The 6,911-nt window shown below is 34.2% G+C and overlaps 1 pseudogene; it reads right to left on the reverse strand.

The window, feature by feature from the left end:
* The window catches only part of LOC107587011 (SLIT and NTRK-like protein 6), an 8,277-nt pseudogene extending 2,677 nt beyond the window's left edge, over positions 1-5,600 (reverse strand).
* Between the last annotated feature and the right edge of the window lie 1,311 nt (positions 5,601-6,911).

A 6,911-nucleotide genomic window follows, 5' to 3' on the forward strand; every position in this document is an offset into this window, starting at 1 on the left:
TATATATATATATATATAAATAATATAATCACATATATTTATAATGTATAATCACATATATGATATAAAATTATATATAATTTTGTTTCTAAATTATTAATCTTTCCATTTTTATCAACCAAATTACATAAATACTTTTAGGTGAATATGTTACAATTAAAAGAATACAAGAATGGTTCTTTATTATATAATCTTATTTTATAATGCTATTTTGATGGACTGGGATATAGCATTTATGCCATTGTATAATGCAAAATGAACATTCTATTGTGTCTCTATGCTACATTTTTCCATTATCTGCTTCCGTTAGATCATTATCAGATTGAATTGTGGATCCAGCATGGTTTTATGAAGCTTTTACACACTGTTTTCCAGTATATACTGTATAAACAAACAGTACAAACAAGACAGCTACATGTTTAGCTGAACTTGATGTTTGCATACGGATGTTCAAAGCCTGTTATACGATTACAGGTCAAGAGCGGTTTAGTTCATGCATAAACTTTACTAAATGAGCTTTACTATACATGTTTATTTGTTTAAAAATGATACTTTAGGTTAAAATTTATAGGAATGTATAATCAGAAGTGAAATAACTAGTCACTATTTTCTTCCTTCACCATTTTAAGCACCTTCTAACCATCACGAATTCATTTAAAATGATTATGTAGTGTACAACTACAACTACTCTCAATAATACTTACAAAATAGTATGCAATTTATTAAAAACATACATATAAATAAACACGAATCGTCTGTTAACAATACAGAATGTCTACAAAAAGATCCGCACTTCAGTACATCGAGTACGTTTTCAATCATGTATCGTATTGTGATACCTATCGTACCTAGCGTCCCCTGTCAGGACACAGATCTTATCGTAAAAACCCCATCAGCGCCTTGTTCTATGGTTTACTACAGCTACGAAAACTTAAGGTCAACTTACGTAGTCAAAAGTAAGTATAAATAGAGCCCTACCTGAGTTTGGTGTCTGTCATCAGAGGAGCAGCTGCAGGTGGGGAGTGTGTGCATGTGTCTGTACAGCAGACGCTGTGTGTTTGCAGCCGGGAGGGAAACACTATTGTACAGGGGCAGCTGTTGGCAGAGAAGAGAAAAGAGAAAGAGCAAAGTGATTAATATTTCACGGTGGCAGCGGAGGGCATGACGAGGGGGTGCAAACCGCAACACTTGAAGAGGACAATTATGAATTTTACATTTTTAATATTGGTGACACATATAACACAAACCTAACTTATGTAATTATAAATAAGAAAATAAATAAGTTTGACAGGAAATACGTATAAGCTAAGTAAATTAAATGAATTAGCAGACGGACTACTGTTTTAAGTGGATGAACATAAATATTTAGGTTTTAATATATTTAATAGGTTTACATGGTTATGGCAGGGATAACTGGATGCACTGGATACTCATAGCATGGTGCATTATGGGATATTCTCCTTCGGTCTTTTATACATTTTAAAATCAGACTCGTAATCTTTCTCAGGATTGGAAAAAATCCCATCCATCTCAGCTATGAGTGCAGTTTCTCCTTACACTAGCTTTAATGTCAGTCTATATATCCCTTCCATCAGGCAGATGACAGATTTAATGAAACAAAGAGAAAAGATTAAAACCAGCTTATTTCTCTTTATGTTTGGGATATTACTAAACTGCAAAACCCCTGTTGAGCTCTGCATCCGTCTTCACATCGGAAAAGGGAAGGAGGAATACAGAAAGTGGGATTAGAGCTAAAGCTCTCCAAAGCTTCACTTTGTCCTGCATTATTTCACTTCTCCTGAACACAAATGTTTGACATGTATGTTACATGTATAGATGTTAAAAACATTTACCTTACTAAATATATATACTTTATGTTATGGATCCAGTCTTGATTGGATTGACCTAATTTGTCCTCCCCATTCCTTCAGTAGGTGAATACTGGCCGGTGAGAGCAGGTGGGCCGCCGCTGTTCACCTGAACCCCTCAGATCATGTATCTGTGCAGGAAGGAGGGTTGAGTTTCATCCAGGACCTCTGATATAAACTACAGCTCTGACCTAAAAAGAGCCTTAAATCAAAGGAATTGTTGAGCCATTTAGTGGTTTTTGCATTGTAAAGTACCTAGTGTTGCCTTTCCATGTAAAAGAGTTAAAAAAAAATAATAATACAGAATAAATAAGTGTTTGATTTTGTTATGTATCCGTTTTTTTAATGAATGGTTACACTTACTATATTTAACATGAATAACATTACAAGCATAATAAAAGCAAAAAGAGTTCATATCCATTCAAACAGTAAACAGACAGACAGATAGATAGACAGACAGAGATGATAAACAGATGGTTGCACAGACAGACAGAGAGACAGGAGACTGACAGACAAAGAGACAGACAGACAGACAGACAGACAGACAGAAACAAATAGATAACAGACATAGAGACAAACAATAAGACAGATGGGTATACAGACAGATAGATAAACAGATAGATAGCCAGTCAGCAAGCCAGGCACACAGTTAGACACACAGACAGACAGACAGACAGACATATAGACAGACAGACAGACAGACAGACAGACAGACAGACAGACAGACAGACAGATAGATAGATAGATAGATAGATAGATAGATAGATAGATACAGATGATAGACAAATGGTTGCACAGATGGAGAGACAGATGACCGAAAGACAGACAGAGACAAACAGATTACAGACATAGAGACAGACAATAAGACAGACAGACAGATAGATAGATAGATAGATAGATAGATAGATACAGATGATAGACAAATGGTTGCACAGATGGAGAGACAGATGACCGAAAGACAGACACAGACAAACAGATTACAGACATAGAGACAGACAATAAGACAGACAGACAGATAGACAGATGGTTGCATAGATAGACAGAGAGACAGATGACCGACCAACAGACAGACAGACAGACAGACAGAGACAAATAGATGACAGACAGACGATAAGACATATGGATAAAACAGTGATAGATAGATAGACAGACAGACGGACGGTTGAACAGACAGATGACAAACCGATAACAGATAGATAGCCAGACAGTTAGCCAGACAGACAGACAGATAGAGACAGATGATAGACAGATGGTTGCACAGACAGAGAGGCAGATTACAGACATAGAGACAGACAATAAGACAGACAGACAGATAGACAGATGGTTGCACAGATAGACAGAGAGACAGACGACCGACAGACAGACAGACAGACAGAGACAAATAGATGACAGACAGACGATAAGACATATGGTAGATGGATAGATAGATAGATAGATAGATAGATGTGGGTTACTCAGCTGAAGATGATATTCTGACATCAGGATGCAGTGTAGTGCATGAGACGGTCATTCTTCATTCACATGAGTGGTTTGTGTTGTTTGCTGGGATTATGACAATTTATGCTTCATCTCACAGTAAAAACACAGCGGGTGATGAGAGAGAATGAGTGAGACACAGAGAAGACTCTAATCCTCTGCCGGGATTCACTGGATTACAGGATGGTCAATTCATTCGTATCCAATCATTTCTATCTATCCATATATCTATCTATCCATCTATCTATCTATCTATCTATCTATCTATCTATCTATCTATCTATCTATCTATCTATCTATCTATCTATCTATCTATCTATCTATCTATCTATCTATCTATCTATCTATCTATCTATCTATCTATCTATCTCTTCAGCATTTCATTATGCTGGCTGATGCTCTTATTTATTTGGTATATGAGCGGTTGTACAGGCAGTGCCGCTGGCATTGATGCAGTCCACTTCCTGACCAGCAGAGGTCAACAGCGTTTAACTTTTAAACACCACTGACTGCAGTTGAAAGAAAAACAGCGGAGCACAAAAACACAGACCACCCATTACTTTCTGTTTATAAGAATGCTTTAAAACACCACCTCTCTCCCTCTCTGTCTCACTGAGTCTCATCCAGCCATTCTGTAAACATACGCTCCAAAAACAGTGAACGTGAACTTTAATCATCCGTTTCTAATGAGTCACAGGATGAATCAGATGTTTGGTAATGAAGTTACATGTAAAAACAGAGGGTTCAGTGGAAAGTCAGACCGCCTTACAAAAGACTATTATTGCAGACGATGATACAGCTATGTATAATGATAAAACCATGGTAGCCTACTCATTACTCAAAGAATACCATGGAACAGTGCATCCCTCATTTTGTGACAATTGTATTTATTTGGGTTTAACTATATCTTAAAACGAATCAGTGAAATAAACAGATAATAGAAAATGAAATCATTCAAATAAAGATTTACATATCTATATAGGCTATTTAAATATTATCAATAAAAATAATACACACACACACACACACACATATATTAATTTCTATCATATAAAGAATCACACATATATATATATATATATATAAATATATATAATGTCATACACATACATACAGTATGTATAATGATTATGATCTATCTATCTATCTATCTATCTATCTATCTATCTATCTATCTATCCATCCATCCATCCATCCATCCATCCATCCATCCATCCATCCCTCTCTCTCTATCTCTCTCTATCCTCTCTCTCTATTTAATCTTTTTCAATTATATACAGTATATATTTTTTACAGGTTACAAAAAATGTTTCATTAAAAAAGATTACAATATAATAAGATTTGAAATCCATCTCCGCTGCATTGTTTATGCCATTATGTTCACTTAATGAAAAGGGGCTACAATAATTTTTAAATGTGCCTTCTTTACTCTAAATACGCAACCTAGCAGAGTAAAAACAGCTGCGCGACAGCTGATTACTTACATTTACGCTGGTGGAATAAGTTAACTGGGACAGAGGGAATATAAGAGATGGAGAGGATTGTACAGCCCACGGTGGACAGACTGTCTGGTGAAAAAAAAGGAAAGACTTTGAACTAATGACATTGATGTTGTGGGCAGGAATGCCAAGAGCTCAGCCGTGAGAGAGAGAGACACTCACTAAACCAGACAGATCAAATCTAACACCCCTCGTGTTTTCCTGCAGGGAAAAGAGGATCGAGAGTGACAAAGAAAAAGGTTACGAGAGGAGAAGAAAGCCACTGTATACAGAAGCATCATGTCAACTGAAACTGAGGGGGGTTAAAACCACGAGCATGACGTTTTTCTATTGTTACAGGTAAAAAGGTGTTCATCTAAGTGCTTTAGCAGAAATGACCCATTCACATGCCTGAATTTGTCCAGTTTCGCTAGGTCTACAAGCCCTGCATCATAATATTAGTTAAAATTATAATAAATTAAAAATATACAAATTAAAATTAGCCTTTTCGCTGAAATGATAAGAAACGTGCCGTTTTTAAGTGTACAAACCCAAAAATAATGAACACAATATATTTAGCTAGATGCTAACGCTCAAGCTTTAATATCCACGTCTGAAACATGCCGTAAAGAGCATCATTAAAATTAGAGCAGCGAGTGCCGTCCTGAATGAGTTCTAGCGGGGTTTGGCAGCAGTATTCCTGCAGAGCATTTGGGAGGTTATGAAATGAACCGTAAAGTGTTTAATCTACCTCGACTCAATCCTGTGAACCTCGCTCTCCCTCCCTTCATCGCTCCATCATTCCATCCCACCATCTCTTTTGGGTTTTCCTGAATGGATCTGGAATTGCAATCACATATGAAATAGCAGATGTTCAGATGAATGTAACATTGATCTGCTCAACCATTAGTGCCAAATTAATAAATGTAGTTAACAAAGACCATAAATATAAATGAATTAATAACCTGTATATACACTGACGTTCAAAAGTTTGGGATCGGTACGATTTTTAATGTTTTTAGAAGAGGTTTCTTCTGCTCACCAAGGCTGCATTTATTTGATCACAAATACAGAAAAAACAGCAATATTGTGAAATATTATTGCAATTTTAAATAGCTGTTTTCTATGTGAATATATTGCAAAATATAATTTATTCCTGTGATGCAAAACTGAATTTTCAGCATCATTACTCACATGTCACATGATCCTTCAGAAATCATTTTAATATTCTGATTTGATGCTTAATAAATGTTTCTTATTATTATCAATGTAGAAAACATGCTGCTTCATATTTTTTGGAACCTTTTTTCGGGATTATTTGATGAATAAAAAGTTCAAATGAACAGCATTTATTCAAAATAGAAATCTTTTCTAAAAATATACACTACCTTTCAAGATTTTGGGGTCAGTAAATGTATTTATCATTATTATTGTTTATTTTTTAAAGAAATTAATATTTTATTCAGCAAGGATATGTTAAATGGATAAAAAAAGTGATGAGACCTATATTAAGTTTTCTATTTTGAACAAATGCTGTTCTTTTAAAATTTTTATTCATCAAAGAATGCTGAAAAAGTATCACAGCAGCAAAATATATTAAGCAGCACAACTGTTTCCAACATTGATAATAAATCATCATATTAGAATGATTTCTGAAGGATCAGAATAGTCTTCTTTAAACAACATACAATTTTTTACTGATCTCAAACTTTTGAATAGCAGTGTATATGTTCTTATATAAGTTATGTATTTTAAATGGTATTGATAATACTACTACTACTACTATATGAACTATAAATAGTTTTTCTTTTTAAAGATGAAAATGTAATTTTTAATAAATATTTTTTTATGGATTTTTAATAAAGATAATAACAAGGTATACATTAATAAATGTATACATTAAATGTATATATTTATATATAATAATATTTTAATCATAAAAATTATACAATTTTTAACAATATAATTTTATATTCACACACATTTCTTAATAAATCTTATAACTTAATATTACTTATACAGTGGTGTGAAAAAGTGTTGGCCCCCTTCCTGATTTCTTATTTTTTTGCATGTTTGTCACACTTTAATG

Source organism: Sinocyclocheilus grahami, unplaced genomic scaffold, assembly GCF_001515645.1.
Source record: "Sinocyclocheilus grahami isolate Dianchi unplaced genomic scaffold, SAMN03320097.WGS_v1.1 scaffold87.1, whole genome shotgun sequence".
NCBI classification, from domain to species: domain Eukaryota; kingdom Metazoa; phylum Chordata; class Actinopteri; order Cypriniformes; family Cyprinidae; genus Sinocyclocheilus; species Sinocyclocheilus grahami.